We start from the raw sequence: 18,536 nt of genomic DNA, 5'->3' as shown, positions 1-18,536 counted from the left end.
TGATGCAACCCCAGGTGCATCAAGGGGCTGAGAGAAGGCTTACTCCCTACGAACGATGGTTACTATCCAATCAATCCTCCAAATGACTCATCACAGAACTCTATCACATATTACACCACCGGAATAAGAGATCAAGTCGGCAGGACCGAAAAGGTGGGAGGCAGAGCCGGGGCTGACATTAATCCAGAAAGAGTGGAGCGACACTCAGCAGGCAACATCTCCAGCGTAGAGTCTGCAACTAAGATAGCGACATACTGGTACCTTACCCTTCATAGGCTGCACAAGAGCGATCCTGGTCGCTCTCCGAGCTGCTGGAGGGGATGCAGAGCTGTTGGCACCTTGCTGCATATATTGTGGGAATGTCCCATTCTTAAGTCCTATTGGACACAAATCTTGGATGAAATAGACCTCCACTTTGATACTACTATCCTATGATTTCCAGAATACATTATCTTAGACTTACATTTCCCCTCAAATCACGCAATGGGAAGCAGATGGGTATCGCCCTAGGGGCTTCTCTACAGAATATACTGTCAACATGGGGCTCGGATAGGGCACCTTCGATACAGGGGTGGATGCACAGGCTATGGTACGCGTTGGGCATGGAGCGCATCTCTTTCTCTGTCCAAGGTGACAGAGCCTTTTTTCCGGATCTGGGGCGCTCTTTCACCGCTTACCTATGCTCTGAATTCCGCGCACTCACCTGCCCTAGGTACATGCGCCTCTTGCGACTTACTGCATTATCGCAAGATTCCACTCTGCCCCAGGGCTGCTAATTTGCTTGCTGTTGGCCTCAGATACCTCTTTGGTAACAACAGAGGTGGGGGGAGGACAAGGGGTTGGGGGGAGGTCAGGTTGTTTTTTCTCGACTGTTCTGATTGCCCTATGTAGCGTTTCAATTGACAAAGTGGGCCACATTGACTGGTGCATCGTGTTTTGTTCTTTTGTCTTTCAAACCAATACAAAGATTTGAACCTAAAGTGAACTAGAAGCTGAGAGTGACACTAGTAGTTACTAGGTTGTGCCAGTACAGTATTGCCATAGTATGAGAATCAGATTAAAAGCAATAGAATTAAATAGTAGACGTGAGAGAACATTACTGTGATGTGATGTGATGTGATTCAGCACTTATATAGCGCTCTACCACTCCAAGGAGCATCTTGGCGCTGTAACTCCCTATGTCAAGCAGATGACCATAGCAAGACTGTCCTGAGAAGTGGGGAGAAAACCTTTTACTAACTCAGTAAAAGGTTTTCTAAATCATTCTGGGGGGGAACAAAGCCTAAAACGAATATTTATTGAAATTATTTAGTCTAATTTGTCCTTACATGCTTGTCTCGTGAAAGAATCTATACTTTTCAATCCAGTCTAGAGGTCTAGAAAAGGAAGGTGAACACCTCATAAAAATGTGTTACAACCGGATTGCTGTAATGTTTTGCAGTCTTCAAATAGCACAGTCAATCTTGGTAGGCAATATAAGAACAAAATATTCTAAGGTGGGTTACTGATTTTTCTTTTTTTAAAGTTTCAAAAGCTTTCTACAATTGGCTCTGATTTTGCACATTCGCTATTTTCTTGGCAAACAGAAAAATGCCTTACACTTGGTTGATAGATCACAATTGATCTAGGCCTAGGTATACACTGGAGTTATGCACGCGAAATACTGTCCCCATAAACAGCGATCAATAAATGACAACAAATGTCCAACATGCCCGACCAACAGTGCATGTGCAACCTTCAAAGATACCATGCAAAACATTTATTGAAAAAAGCTTTGCAGTCTGGAAAGTTTCTGCATATATTCTACCTCCACAACAAAGCTTTAGGCTCCCCTCTTTATCGTAATAAAAACAAGCATTGGCATAGCCAATAGGTCTCGCTTTTGGGACATTATAAGTGTTTAGCCATGCAACACTTGATGTTGTTTAATCAAGGATATTGGGCTGTATAACTAAACACGTATAATGTCCCACAGGCGAGACTTATTGGCTATGCATTGGGGGGCCTTATAAGTGTTTCGATAGAGCTATTGTGTTTGCCAATGTTTCTAAGTTGTGCTGTAGAGAAGTGTGGCCGCTGTGCAGCATGCTGAGAAGTTGAAATTAAAAAAGTGTAAGAAGCACTGAGTTATGCTGTGGTGTTGTTGAGTGATGCTGTGCTGGCCCTGAGTTATGCTGTTGTGGCGTTCAGTGATGCTGTGCTGGCCGTGAGTGATGCTACTGTGGCCCTGAGGGATTCTGTGGTGGTGCTGACTGATGCTGTGGTGAAGATGAGTGATGCTGGGGTGGCCTTGAGTGATGCTGTGGTGGTTTTGAGTGAGTATCTGGTGGTGCTGACTGACGCTGTGTGGTGCTGATTGATGCTGTGGTGGTGCTGAGTGGTGCTGTGGTGGTGCTGAGTGATGCTGTGGTAGTGCTGAGTAATGCTGTGGTGGAGATGAGTAATCCTGTGGTGTTGTTGAGTGATGTAGTGTAGGCCCTGAGTGATGATGTGGTGTCGCTGAGTGATGATGTGGTGTCGCTGAGTGATGATGTGGTGTCGCTGAGTGATGATGTGGTGGTGCTGAGTGATGTTGAGGTGGTGCAGAGTGTTGCTGTGCTGGCGTAGTGCGATGCTGCGGTGGCACCGAGTGATGCTGTAGTGGCGCTGACTGATGTTGTTGTGGCCCTGAGTGATTTGTTGTGGGATTGAGTGACGTTCTGTTGGTGCTGAGTGTTGCTGTAGTTGTGCAAAGTGATGCTGTGGTGGTGTTGAGTGATGATAATGTTAATCACAGACGCTGAGAATTTTACAGAAACTGATTTCTGCTCATCTCATGCATGTCAGATATTAGTGGATGTGGGCATTACTTTCTCACACCCAAGCAGAACTGTACCTTCCAAAGAATCAGCATGAAGTACTTACCATCTTCTGGAGCTCCTCACACAAAGGAAGAAAATCACCGCCTGCCTGCAACCCCTGCAAACCTTGCACAGTCAGAATACATGCTAATGAGCAGAAAGCACCACCCCCACCCCAGTGTGGGAAGCAGCCTAACCTTGCCTTCTGTAGGCGTTGTATAACGGCAGCCACAATGCAAGCTGCACACCGACCACAAATGACAGGCTGGTACTGGGCGGACATGGCGGAGACCTGGGTTGAGTGGGGGCTGGGGTGAACACTGCTGGAACGGTACCCGTGTGCCACACAATATTGGGAACACATTTACGTGGTGGACCGAAGCCCCTAGGAATATGCCATGTGTAATAAATAGGGTGATGATACCCCAACACAGAGGGCAGTTAAAACTAGGAAAATGTTTAAGGGATGGTCCAGCGGCCATGTGAGGTTCTTTCAGTCTACTGCTGAATATTGTACATGTGCCCAAGAGCTGTGTAAGCGCCAGTGGTCATTGCGCGTTAGATATCACTATTAGAACTTGTTCATGTCTGTCCTAGCATACCTATCTTCTTTTTGTTGCTGTAATGTCACTTGATCATTTCAGTTTGTTTCGTGGCTGTGGGTTAGGTACTTTCAGTCAATTGCAGAATATTCCATATCTGCTGAGGAGCTGTGTACGCGCTGTATTAAAAACACAGCAGGTTCAGGGCACTAGGGCCTAAGGGTGCGAGGGGCCGAATGCACTCCAAACTGACCTGCAGCCTCCACGTCACCAGACACTGTTTCCAGTCCTGGGCTGTTAGTTTGCAGATCATCACTGCCAGATGTGATAGTCTCATAGTTCACTTGCAACTAAGCGAGGCTGCAACGCTCACACAAACGCCTGAACTGGGACAGGATCCCATGATAACATGGGATGGGGTGGCCACCCAAACGGCTTGCTTGTTTTTGGCACCCTTGCAGTGTGAATACGTTATGTTTTGGCCCCAAAATGTAAAGTTTGTTCATCTGGAAAAAAATGCACTGCTGTTCCTGGCTAATCTGCGGATTGTTGGCGTTTTCAGTGGTTTATTTGTGCAGCTGTTTTATCAGCTTCCTGGCTCCTATCAGGGTGCGGCTCGGTCTGCGTTGGCAACGGATGAAACGGCGTCCGGGAAGGTTTGTTGCAGACTCGCTGAGAGCTTCAGAGATGAATGATGCTGCCTGGAGATAGAGAGGGGGTGCCCGGGGTGTGAGCGATAAACTCCTGCTCCCGCGTGGGGGGGGGGATCTGGGGGGTTGGGATTCGACTCGAGACCACCGTCAGTCATGCGCACTGCTTATTAACGTGATAACGGTGGAGCGTTTATCATTTCAAAAACCCTGGCTCACATCAGAAACACGAACGGGGTCAAATGCAGCTCACGGCGGTGGTGAAGAGGAGTCACGTTTGTCGGGAGCGAGCGGGGGAAGGTTGGAAACTTCTGGGCGCTAAGGGCGGTGCCCTCTTGGGGGGGGGGGGGTAGCTTGGCTCTTGAGGTTTAGGAATCCCGCACCACACGAAAAGCACACCGAGCGGAAAAACATCACTCCAAGGGAATTAGCACCGGAGTCCTTCCCACGCTTGAGCAAGAACCCTTCACTCGGCACACCATCATTTGGCCTCTGTGCCTAGGACCCGAAAAAAGAAATGGGGAGGCAGAGACTTCTCGGTCACCGCAAGCAGACTCTGGAACTCCCTTCCGCAGTGCCTTACCACGATCACAGAGCTGTTGCCTTTTAGAAAGACACTTAAACCTGGATCTACACTATATAGGCAGCAGTTTGCCTATTATTTAATATAGTGGACACGGTTCCGTTTTGAAAGTTCGGCTTAAGCGCCTAGATGCCTTCGGGTAATTGTTGCGCTTTATAAAAATCAAATCAGATCAAAGCAAACTCTTCTTTGTTATTTGCCCTAATCCGAAACACCCATACCAAATTACATGATGACATGCATGACATCATTAAATAATTGGAAGCCGATTACAATCACATGTGAACAGCAGTAAGAATTCTACCCTAGACCCAGCTACCAGCAGGACTTTATTTTGAAGTTTGATTCCAATCTCTGTGTACACCAGCACCCTTGACACCAGCCCGCAAATGTCGGTGTCACTCATGACTCCAAAAACCATGTTACATATGAATGAATCACAGATCCTACTGACAAAGGGCCATGTATTGGAAGCATAAATCTGGAATCCCTGTGCTAACATGTCAGGCCCTTAAATCGCACAGGTAGCTAACTGTTTCCGCACAAATTCAACTGAAAATACATTTCAAAAGGCACCTTGATTAAGAAAATCAGTCAAGAGTTAAAGAAATGAATGAAGATAAAAACGTACATTTTTTTGCAGGTGCCTGGTTGATCAGAAAATGGTCTGCTATAAACTTTATTTACGTAATCTGCAGCTGAAGCACAGGAAACCCAAAAGAGCAGAGTAGCCGGATGAAATGATTTATCATACAGTGACTGACAGACGAGAAATTCTAGTGTCACTCAGCAAGGTGAAGTTTACGCAGCTGAAAAAACCGAATCGCTATTACAAGCTAATGGAACAAAACTCCCTGAGGCACAGTGAGCTGCAGTCTATTTTTTTTTTTATTTATTTAAACTTATATTGCGCACAGCTACCCTCAATGGGTTTCCCGGCGCCAGGGATAGATAAAAGAAAGAGAAACAAGCAAAAGGCCCAAAACAGAACAAACAGTGCAGAGGGATTAATTGAACAGAAGGGTCTTCAATTTTTTACGAAAAGGGAGGAGATCAGTCTCGGCTTTCAAGGCCGGCGGAAGAGCATTCCACATCTTTGGGCCAAGATAAGAAAACGAGCGGCCACCCATTTTGGCCAGTTTCATTCTGGGAACAGAAAAATCGCCACTAGTGGAAGATCTTAATGTGCGACCAGGCTTATAGACTTGAACCAGGTTCTGTAGGTATTTAGGGGCAGTACCCTGCCTGATTTTAAAGAGAAGGCATAAGGTTTTAAATTTTACACGATTCGGGACCTTAAGCCAATGAAGGTCACGCAGAGCCTGAGCTGCGGAAGATCTCCGGGGTACATTACATAATAAACGAGCTGACGAGTTTTGCACCACCTGAAGTTTATTTATAGTGGCCTTATCGGCCCCAAGATAAAGCACATTCCCATAGTCGATGCGGGAGATCACAAGAGCCTGGACAACAGTTCGCCGAGTAGAGCGAGGCAGCATCCATAGGATCTTCTGCAACCATATTAAGGTGGAAAAACAGATTGCAGCAACCCTTGTTACCTGCTGTCTCATAGAGAGCCTGTCGTCAATGAGGAAGCCGAGGTTGCGGGCTACGGGGACTGGATTCGGCAAAGGAGCCATATCACAGGGCCAATGCAGAGGGCCCCACAGATCTTTATTCTTGCCCAAAATAACAACCTCAGTCTTGTCACCGTTGAGCTTGAGCAGATGGTCATGCATCCAAGCAGCAACGCGTGACAGGCCAGATTTCAAGGCAGAGACCTCATGGCCCTCACTGCTGGAGAGAGAGAACACAATCTGCGTGTCGTCGGCATACGAATAGATTGTCAAACCGGCGTCCTCCACGATGGTAGCAAGGGGTCTGACATAGATGTTAAACAGCAGAGGGCTGAGAATCGACCCCTGGGGGATGCAATATGCCGAGGAATAGACAGCAGATTCAGCTTCTGTCGAAAACACCTGAAAGGTGCGCTCACTTAGAAAGGAGGCAATCCAGGCCAGCGCAGATCCAGCAACACCAAGGGAGCGGAGAGAGTCAAGAAGAATGGAATGAGACACGGTATGGAACGCTGCACTCAAATCCAAAAGGATGAGTGCAAAGGTCTCCCCGCGATCAATACCGTGCCGAAGCCTCTCCGTCACCCCGAGGAGTGCGGATTCAGTGGAGTAATGTGTGCGAAACCCAGATTGGGACGGATGTAGATATCCCACGTTCTCAACAAACGAATTAAGCTGAGTGTTCACATGTCGTTCCAAGATTTTCGAACATGCAGGCAGCGGGGATATGGGCCTGAAATTGGCTAAGTTAGTGATGTCCGCGCCGGTCTTCTTCAGCAAGGGAACGACCATGGCATGCTTCCACTCTTGTGCCACCATAGACTCTGTAAGACATGTATTCAGAAGTCTCATTAGGACTCTCCGTGGTTCGAGGTCCAACAGTTTTAGGATTTTCATAGGAACAGTGTCCTGAGGGGAGCCTGACCTGATACTGTTCAAGCACGGTGAGAAAGTGATGTCATCAAACAATAGCCAGTCGTAGATGTGCATTGAGGGAGAGGGAAGAGGACTGCTAAAAGTATCCACCGGTAGGGAATCAGCAGATGGCAGAGGAGTAATCAAGGATTCATGAATACGCTCCACCTTAGAGATGAAAAAATCTGCGATGGCATCACACTGTGATTTATCCAAAGCCGGAGGAGAATCTGCGGATTGTTGGCGTTTTCAGTGGTTTATTTGTGCAGCTGTTTTATCAGCTTCCTGGCTCCTATCAGGGTGCGGGTCGGCGTGCGTTGGAAACGGATGAAACGGTGTCCGGGAAGGTTTGCTGCAGACTCACCGAGAGCTTCAGAGATGAATGAATGATCCTGCCTGGAGATAGAGAGGGGGTGCCCGGGGGTGTGAGCGATAAACTTCTGCTCCCGCGTGGGGAGGGTGGCAGGGGGGCTCGAGACCACCATCAGTCGTGCGCACTGCTTATTAACGTAAAAACGGTGGAGCGTTTATCATTTCAAAAACCCTGGCTCACACCAGAAACACGAACGGGGTCAAATGCAGCTCACGGCGGTGGTGAAGAGGAGTCACGTTTTTTGGGAGCGGTGGAAGGTTGGCAACTTCTGGGCGCTAAGGGCGGTGCGCCACCCAGCCCTTGTGGGTAGCTTGGCTCTTGAGGTGTATGAATCCCGCACCACACGAAAAGCACACCGGGCCGAAAAACATCACTCCAAGGGAATTAGCACCGGAGTCCTTCCCACGCTTGAGCAAGAACCCTTCGCTCGACACACCGTCATTTGGCCTCTGTGCCTAGGACCCGAAAAAAGAAATGGGGAGGCAGAGACTTCTCGGTCACCGCAGGCAGACTCTGGAACTCCCTTCCGCAGTGCCTTACCACGATCACAGAGCTGTTGCCTTTTAGAAAGACACTTAAACCTGGATCTACACTATATAGGCAGCATTTCGCCCTATTATTTAATATAGTGGACACGGTTCCGTTTTGAAAGTTCGGCTTAAGCGCCTAGATGCCTTTGGGTAATTGTTGCGCTTTATAAAAATCAAATCAGATCAAAGCAAACTCTTCTTTGTTATTTGCCCTAATCTGAAACACCCATACCAAATTACATGATGACATGCATGACACCATTAAATAATTGGAAGCCGATTACAATCACATGTGAACAGCAGTAAGAATTCTACCCTAGACCCAGCTACCAGCAGGACTTTATTTTGAAGTTTGATTCCAATCTCTGTGTACACCAGCACCCTTGACACCAGCCCGCAAATGTCGGTGTCACTCATGACTCCAAAAACCATGTTACATATGAATGAATCACAGATCCTACTGACAAAGGGCCATGTATTGGAAGCATAAATCTGGAATCCCTGTGCTAACATGTCAGGCCCTTAAATCGCACAGGTAGCTAACTGTTTCCGCACAAATTCAACTGAAAATACATTTCAAAAGGCACCTTGATTAAGAAAATCAGTCAAGAGTTAAAGAAATGAATGAAGATAAAAACGTACATTTTTTTGCAGGTGCCTGGTTGATCAGAAAATGGTCTGCTATAAACTTTATTTACGTAATCTGCAGCTGAAGCACAGGAAACCCAAAAGAGCAGAGTAACCGGATGAAATGATTTATCATACAGTGACTGACAGACGAGAAATCCTAGTGTCACTCAGCAAGGTGAAGTTTACGCAGCTGAAAAAACCGAATCGCTATTACAAGCTAATGGAACAAAACTCCCTGAGGCACAGTGAGCTGCAGTCTATTTCAGCATCTATGTACGCTGTAACCAATTACTGGGCGACACTGCCAACAACTGATAGCCTGGCTGTCAATCAGCAAGAGGCAATGCATTTCAAGGCAAAGTTTGCAAGAGCAAAAAGTAAAATAATGGCCCTGTAACAGGCAGGTGTTCGCCTCGGCAGCCATAAATGAAAGAAATATTGAGAGGCCGAAAGGTTTGCTATGCTAGTTTTCCGACCTCTGTAGGCAGCATATTCGCCACTGATAAAGTCTCGCGATGCTCGGAGTCGGGGCTTTCTTGCAGGCGAGAGTTCTGTCAGGAGTGACATCTTTTGAGTGTGCAGCTGAAGGTTGACGTCCAACGGCGTCCACTGAGTTGAGGATTGTGAATCGTGAATATTACGCAGTGATTGTGCTATGCCCTGGCTAGTTCGTGTCGAAGCAGTGTTTTCATTGGGGAAAAAAGAACTGCTGGCATTCACCCAAGTGAGCCAGGGGCCTGGGCAGGTGGGGGGATAGTGGTGGGTCTGGGTAGTGATAAGGGTCATTTTTTATAACGTATTCGATTTGCCCTTGCATTCATGAAAGGTGTATTTAAGTCTGCTTAAAAAGTATCAAATGTGCAAACTGACTCTGCATTGTGCCACAGGAAAACAATTAATACCGAGTCTGCTATGTTGACCATCTGTGGTATCTGTGCAGTCCACTGCATAAGAGAGACAGATTAGGTTGGACCGTCATTGCTCTGTATCTGGACCTTTAGCACAAATGTGTCCGATGTAAAGAACTGCATCATGTGCAGGAGCACTGTGCGCTTTCAGGGGGAAACTGACTTTGGCCAAACGCTTTTTGGTCCCAGTGCTGCACGATTTAGGATTGCCCCACCATTATGTGATTAAGGCTAGACACTGTGTGACCTTGACCCATCATGGTTTGATCTTGGATCTAGTTAGTTAATCACAGGTGTACCAATAGGATCGGCAATATGCACACAGTCTTTTACATTTAAACTCACAGGACAAGGTGGAGCATCGTTTTTATGATCAATTCTCAGGTTTGTCAGTACAAATTTGGCAGGACAGAATCTATGCACTCTGACCTTATGTGTTGCCACTCATTTCTTCAGTGGATTCACTGCCCCATTTCTAACTTCTGTTTAGTGGTAACTTTCTACCGCGCTATAATCCATAAACTTTTTCACTATAATTCATAATCTTTCTTGATTTTATCAAACAACTTAATCTTCTCTTTTTTTAACATATGCCCAATATAAATGCATCTTTCTATCTGCCAATTCTAGGATGCCCCCATATCTAGTCTTGGGATTGAACTTTGGGTTACTCAAGAGTGGGGTATAAGGCGGGATTCCCACTCTGCGGATATAGAGAGTGAGAAATGTAATTGTTATGTTTCGCCAGGGAGAACACCCATGCGCAGTCAGCAAAATCTTTTGCTAACAAAAACAAAATCCTAAAATGGGCTTAGAGTGAGCCCTTTACTTACCATTGGTTGGCTTCGACGTCACTCGTTTCCTTGCTTCTTATTCGTCACTGCCTCCTTCATGCCACCTTAGGAGCTTCAGGGTTCATCCTTGCAGTGGAACATGGACCAAGTACAGATTCTTGTCTGAGACCAGTGCCCTTCCGCTCCTGCAGGTACCTTTTTTACATGCTTTTACACAAGTGCATGTGTCTTCGGTCCCTCCCTCCTCCCACAGTCCATGATCTTGCTCCAAACCCCCTTCTTTCGGCTCCATGTTGTCGTGGTGCTCCATCCCTCCCCCACACACTTTCCTCGTATTGCTGGCCCACCTGCACTCCTCCGCCCTCTACGATGTTTCTGCTCACTCCCTGCCCCGCTATACCACCTTCAAGATGCTTGCCTCCCCCAGAGCACCTCCTCCCAATGTCCCTAGTGCTGATGCCCCACCCCCAAAGTTCCCCCTGCCCCGCCAACACCCCTGTCCGCCACAAAAAACAAAGTCAAATAGCTCTCAAGGATGCAAGTGCTATTTGGCTTTGTTTAATATTTTTTTCAGCCATATTTCACAGCAGTGTGTGCAACATCGCTTAAAGAAAAAAAGTGATATGACATGGTCGATGCGGGCCAAGTCATAGCACTTTTATTTCTTTACTTCAAGTCATGTTGCACAGCAGCCCGCGCTGCTGTGCAGCTTGTCAAAAACATTGAAAAAACCAATAGATCTCAAAAGGCGAAACCTCATTGCTTTCCCAATGCTTGTTTCAAATGTAACCTCCTAGCTTGAAACTGGCAAACACATTTTCAAACTTTCAAAACTCAATGCAGGCTTTTAACCCCCTCTCACAAGTCTGACGCTATGGAAACTGACAAGAGACAAGGAAATGGATCAACTGGGTTATCTTAAATTGTTAACATATTCAAAAATCTGAGCAAGCTCATAGATCGATGCTCAGAAGCAGGCCGGATCGATATCCTCCAGTACAGTAAATGCCCTTAGCAAAGACGGCGAGAGAAGGTCAATATCTCACAAACAATTACATAAAGTTCAGTAACCTAAACCTACTCTTTGGAACAAGTAAACACTGGGACCTATTCACGAAGATAAATTTGGTTGAAAACATATTACTGTTGAATTCACCTTACTTTAAGAAGGGAAGGAAGGAGTTCATAAAGGGATTGCTGGCAGGAGTAAACCATCACATTTTTACTCCAGCACAATACTGGTGAAAATACCATTTTCAGGGTGGGAAGAGGAATGGCACATCCCCAGTTTCTCCTCAGGGAAATAGTTTTACTGTAGAGAAAACAAAACGAAAACAAAACGAAAACAAGTGCATTTCCACAGGGGATCCCTTTGGGAGTTCCTTACAATGTAGGACAGCAGAAATGGGATCCGGATTTCAAAATCATATTATTTTCCAGGAATCTGCATGGCAACCTTCACATGGGGCAGATTTCCATGTGGATTCCTGGAAATGTGTGTATGTTCCAACAAGCATTTACAATGCAATGGTCTCGTCTTTGTTAAAGTTAGAGCTATTGGCATTGCTCATGACATTATTTTTGTTTATGTTTTATTTTTAAAACATATAAATAAATGGCATTGTCATTTACAATGCCAATAGCTTAATCTCTCGCAAATGCGAGATCTTTTGCATTTGCACCCACACAGGGAGCCCCCCACACACAGAGCCCCCCACACACACACAGAGCCCCACACCCCCACACACAGACACAGAGCCACACACACAGACTGTGTGGCTTTGTGTGTGTGTGTGGCTCTGTGTGTGTGGCTGTGGCTGTGTGTGTATGTGACTGTGTGTGTGGCTCTGTGTGTGTGTGTGTGTGAAGTGAAGTGTGAAGTGAAGGGGTTTTGTAGTGCGCAACTGCTGCCCGAGGGCGTCCAAGGGCTAAGTAGAGGTAATAGAACTCGGAGGGACAAGGGGAGAAGACCAGGTTGGGAGCTAATTTCTGAAAAGGAATGTTTTCAGCTCTTTACGGAAGCACGAGAGAGTCCAACCGACTCTCTTGTGCTTCCGTAAAGAGCTGAAAACATTCCTTTTCAGAAATTAGCTCCCAACCTGGTCTTCTCCCCTTGTCCCTCAGAGTTCCATTACCTCTACTTAGCTCTTGGACGCCCTCGGGCAGCAGTCGCGCACTACAAAACCCCTTCACTTCACACCACACACACACAGCCAGACACACATAAAGCCACACACACAGTCACATACACACACAGCCATACACACAGAGCCACACACACAGAGCCACACACACACACATACACATAGCCACACACACATACACAGAGCCACACACACACACACACACAGCCACACACACACACAACCACACACAAAGCCACACACACACACAGAGCCACACTCACACACACAGAGCCACACTCGCACACACAGAGCCACACTCACACACACAGAGTCACACTCACACACACAGAGCCACACTCACACACACAGAGCCACACTCACACACAGAGACACACTCACACACACAGAGCCACACTCACACACACAGAGCCACACACACACACACACACACAGAGCCACACACACACAGAGCCACACACACACAGAGCCACACACACAAACACACAGCCACACACAAAGCAAATTTCGGTTACACATGCCATGATTGAAACTGGCCTTGCCAGGTCACAATCAAGTCGAGTTCAGACACTGAACTCACTCGGCCGCGTTGCCAGTGTTGTCCGGAGGGGGTGGGGGAGAGAAACCGAAACTCGGGAGCTCTGTGCTGTCACGGGGTAAAGCAGGCCTACCTCAATTGTGTTGGCTCGTAGTGAGGTAAGTAGGGGCTTTCAGGAACAATGGTTTACCATCATTTTTTTAAACAGGTATTAGGTGGTTTAGAGGGGCTAAACCTATAACGGGAACACTCACTATACCCTTGGACAGATGATCTTTTTGGACTCTGCAACGAAGCCTCAGGCGACGGGCACAGTAAACAGGAAGGGAAGTGGATGAAGATAGTGTACTCCGAAACTGATCGAAGGAATGCAATGTTTTAGGTGCTAGCGCGAGGGGGTAATATCGTTTCACGCACACTGAAATGTCACAAGGCTTAATGGGAAATGATCAGTGCTAGGTCTGCCAGCCGCTCCATGGGAACCCTCAAGGCCGGTGATGTGGCAACGCCCCCCCCTCCCCAGCATCTTCCCCACGGACTTTATTGTTGTACAGAGTCCACCCTCCCCCCACCCAAAAGAAAAAAAAATAAGTATTGAATGTGGCGGGGCGGTGCCTTAGGGAAAGTTTCACTCTCCATCTAACTTCAAAGGGCCCTTCCAGCGTCCCTCCCACCCACCACCAGATGAGTCTTTGATCTGCCTCTGAGGCGCAGCGGCGCAGGTACGAACAAGGGGTGGATGGGCGGGCGCACCTCAGTGGTCCAGACATGACCAGCGTTCACCCACCCAAACCAAAGCGGAGCCTGCGACATCCCCATCCCCCAGACTCCCTGGGCCCATAGTTGAAGCTGGCTGGCTACCGTGTATTACCGGGCTTCAGAGCAGAGGCGGCTCAGGCACAAACACCGCCGAGGTGTCCAAGGGCAAAGTGGGTGTGTGCCTGGAGGGGTGGAGGTGGACCCTTTGGGATCGGAACGCGCATCAACATTGGCGGACAGACCAGCGCGAGACCTGTAGCGGAACTAGATACGCCGCGAGGTAGGGACACTGCAGAGGAGTGTTTTAAATTCACGCTACAACGTTTCTAGGCACTTTAATAATGAAAGACGTCAATATCGATATATGTATGAAGTTAAGACTTCTTTACTGAACCCTCGCGCCAACAACTTCAACCTGAACAAAGTCAGATAAATGCCCCAGAGCGCTCTCCCCAAGCCCATCCAAGGTTGCGCAGCGAGCTATCCGCAACACAGCCTGATCCGGCTAACACCCAAGCGGACCTGACGTCAACATGTTGGGGGTACCTGCCCCTCCGGCCATAGTCCAAGGTCGAAGTTTCAAAGGCAGACAACAACCGGTGCCACACGTATACCGGGCACAGCGTACCCCTCTGGTACGCGGTTCACAATCTCATTAATACAGTGGCTTTCGCTCGTCTGTTCATCGGAGCGACCCCACATCATTGCACACGTCTCATTACTGCAAGCCCCTCCCCCTTAAACATTGATCCCTCCCAACAGCCCTGAGTTTTACTTCCAGACACCGGAATGCCATCACCAACGGCAACTGGACAAACTCAAACAAAAGCCCGAATGTACACACCCGTTGGCACTAGGCTAGTGCCTGCCTGAAGCCGATCCCCTCCCAACTAACACTAACACGCGTGTTAAGTTATCGGTGTACGCACCCTCTCCCGTGCATTCCTGCCAGTCGTGTACCCTTCAGGTCAAGCAACGCAATTGTCACTTATGACAGATGAGCACTAACATTGGTGAAGCGGGTGCAGTGGGACCGGGGCCCACTGCACCACGATCATTGCTGTATTTTTACTACCTCCCCAATAGGCTGCATTTGGCTGCACCGGGGCCAATAGAATCCTTACTAAGTCAGTGCACTTACTTCCCTTTGCAGAAATAAAGTTTGCGCTGCATACTCGTTCTCTCTGCATACTCGTCCTCTCCGGCTCGACGCTCTTGGCTCCCTGTCTCCCCTTCTCCCCCGCCCGGCTCCGCCTCTTGGTGTCTGTGAGAAGAAGCGGCGCCTCCGACTCGCAGGTTTGAGAGTGAGGGCGGGGGCTGGGCACTGTGAACGGGAGGCCGCCTGGCCCTGCTGAGGATCGCGCGGCTGCGGCGCTTGTTCCTCTCACTCTGGGGGTTGGTGGCCTCAGGCCACCCAGCGCCTACATTTGAGGGCTCTTGTCGCAACAAAGGCTCTGAAGCTGCCTTGTGCCCACACTCGAGCGCAGCAGTGGAGCGAGGATGCAACGGGCTCTGGGCATGAAGGGAAAATGAGCGTTGGGAGGAACGCGGGAGCGGCCCACTGTAGTGGCCTGACGCCGACGACGCTTCTTCCCTGAGTGACCTGCCTCGAGCCAGGCTGCGTCTGTAAGCCCCGTCCTTTTCAGACTGGGGGCGTGTTTTTCTTTCTCCCCTCTTCTCCATTGGCTGCAATGTAAACAACGGGCGTGTTTTTGACTTGTTGTTTACCATTCCAGCCAATGGAGAAGAGGGTAAAACATACCTAAAAAACACGCTCCCCAATCCGAAAAAGACGGGCTTAGAGCGACAGAATGACGTAACTGAGACCTATTCTTCAATGGCTGGCCGCCGTTTAGGAGGCCAGCCAACGGAGAAGAGGGGCGGGGTTTACCCTCGCTACTCAGGGTCATTAAATCTCGCCAGCGAGACTGCACATGTGCGCAGCCTACCCTAGCCGAGACCTAAAAAGTAGTAAATCTACACTCAGGCGTAGACGTAAAAATCTGAGGGTAGATTTACCAAATTTTTTTTGTTAATCGACCCCCATATCTTATGTTCAGTGCAACATCTTTGGGACTGTCCTTTGTAAAAGCCATACCACGTGGAGATTCAATGATTCAAGCACACCTTTAATAAGTGTGTTCATGACTTACATGAACCATCATATCTTGAGTACTTTCACGACTGGAAGGCATGACAACGTATATTTTTATTGCCACAATTTGTATGTCTTGATATCACACTGGAAGCGCTAATACATTGATTAAGCCACATATAATTTCTCCATTGGCATTTCAGAGGCCCATGCATTTTCAGTAGCAGCACGCACATATGAGCTGACTGAAGACCGGCTCTATGTATAGATAGATGCTGACAGCAGAGCAAGGTACCCACATACAACCTTGCACACTGGCAGCATTAATTATAAAGGTAATAGGGTTGACTTAGTGGTCGATTTTCATCCAGCTGCTTCTCACTGTACCACAACAATCACAGGAGACTTTTGATTTGCAGTTAATGAAGATTGATTTTCGAAACCATTTCCTAATTTTTAACTTTTATATTCTACAGGCTATTAGTCATGAGCTCTCGTGGACGCAAATATTTATCAATGCCAACTCGAAACATAAACCGGTACAGCTGTAATGGAAGTGCCAATAATGCGTGCCTTTCAGGCACGAACCATCATTTTTGGGTGGGACTTTCACCTGGAGTTTTAAGCGTTTTTTAGCAACTTTAAACTCTGGATGAAAATAAAATATGTAAATATGAAAGTAAAATATGATTAATTCCGATGAGGCCTGTGCAGAGTGTCACAGATCCCAGTAGGATGAACAGTTGCCCTTGACAAGGGCCTTACTGTCCTTTCGTATGATCCAGATCCTGTACTAGCAGAGCGAGAGAATGGACATCACTCAGAATGGGCGCGATTGTCCCCCTGGGGCGAGGAATGAGGCTCGGATGTGGATTTCTGAGGGAAGTCGCTCAGATATGAGGTGGATCACTCAGTACGAGAGAGGACCCCGTGCGATGATTACAGGCATTTGTGTTCCTTATGCGCTACAAGTGGATTTGCTAGGAAAGAACGGATTCATTTGTCCCAAAATTCAACAACCACAAACGGATTCATGGTTAACACAGCCTCATAAGAGAAATATGGTGTAGGAGTTTAATATACACAAACAGCTGTGGTGTCAGAGTTTGAATTCAAGATATAGAGGCAAGAGAGATGTAGGTTAATTCAGTGCTTCATTCTAGTAAGGTTTAAAATGAAGGAGAAGAGAATTTCTAATCAAACAGAGATGGTCAGTCAGGCGGTATAAGCCACCGTAAAAATGTAGGCGTATTGTGATTGTAGGGGGACAAAGCATGTCCACACAAGTGTGTGTGTGTGTGTGTGTGTGTGTGTGTGTGTGCGTGCGCGTGCGTGCGTGCGTGCGTGTGTGTGTGTGTGTGTGTGTGTGTGTGTGTGTGTGTGTGTGTGTGTGTGTGTGTGTGTGTGTGTGTGTGTGTGTGTGTGTGTGTGTAAGTGTGTAAGTGTGTAAACTCAAATTTTATACCATCCAGATCTTCTATTAACAAAACAGGAATAGGGTGGCCATGAAGGGCAAAAGGTGGGAGTTAACAGGCAAAATACCAGAAATCACTCTTGCAAAAGTGTAACCTTTAAGCTTTGCACTAGTTGCCTCTATAGCCACTCTGTTAAGCAATATACTGTATTCTACATCTAGAAGGTATAGAGTGAGAAAAACAAGAGGTTGGTAAGCCTAGCTCCTCCAAGGACATATACACAGGTTAGTACAGTACCTGCAGACATATAATTCTTTATAAGAAATCGTACTCCAACACACCTCTGTCATGGGTTAGCGAGAGAAGTACTGGGAGTTTCGGTACATGGAACAGTAACATCAAATCAGATTTTCATTACATCAACAGTGAATATATATGGGTATAGATAGAATGCCATCATAAATTATTTGCACATTTGTTAATCACTGGGGAAAATCTACTGGAATTTTCTATTTGGTGGTCAACGAGGTGAGCCCTGATAGTTTACTCTTGCAAGGCTGTGTACACTCTACAACTACTGCTGTTTGCTTTTGTGAAGTATTTCACTAGTTTTCTGGGGAAGCTACAGGACAACATTATGAACTGATCATCATATAGGAAGATAAAGCACCAATGCAGTGATTAAATGCTGCTTCCCCTCGCGTTTGCTGCTCCGCTTGCATGGGGGCTCAGAACATCCGCAGATATGACTTCCTCTCTACCAACTGAATTGAAACTACAATTTAATTCACATCACATTACCCTGAGCTACAGAACACACATCTAAAAAAAAAAATACATTGACTGGATGAACTAATCATGCTCACCATTTCAAAGTTCTTCTCCCAACAGATGTCAGCACAGCTGTCATGGTCCTATCTCTCCTCCACAGAAGCGATGCCCTGCTCACCAAAGTCCCAGAATCACATCCCATCTCAGTGAAATGTGTCCAAGCTGCTGTCTTGCAGGTAAAGTCTCAAGAGGTTTGACGGAACCTCATCTGACCTTAAATACCTCCAAAGGCTCTCACTAAAGTCTCTCCTGTATAAGGTGTGCTGCATCACCTTTAACGTGATAGAAGCACGTTTTGTGCCATAGCTGAAGAGCAAAAACTATGCTCGGTTATGCAACACTTTGTGTAGTAAAATCAATAGGCTCAAGATAAAAAAAAGATGCAGGAAAGACAAGACAAGACAGCAAACCA

General features: G+C 47.2%; 1 protein-coding gene across 2 annotated transcripts in view; it reads right to left on the bottom strand.

The window, feature by feature from the left end:
- Positions 1–18,536, bottom strand: part of ARMH3 (armadillo like helical domain containing 3) — a 624,464-nt gene that overhangs the window by 135,930 nt on the left and 469,998 nt on the right. The gene's annotated exons all lie outside the window — the stretch shown is intronic.

Source organism: Lissotriton vulgaris, chromosome 5 (assembly GCF_964263255.1).
Source record: "Lissotriton vulgaris chromosome 5, aLisVul1.2, whole genome shotgun sequence".
Classification (NCBI taxonomy): domain Eukaryota; kingdom Metazoa; phylum Chordata; class Amphibia; order Caudata; family Salamandridae; genus Lissotriton; species Lissotriton vulgaris.
This window is presented reverse-complemented; position numbering and strand designations above follow the sequence as displayed.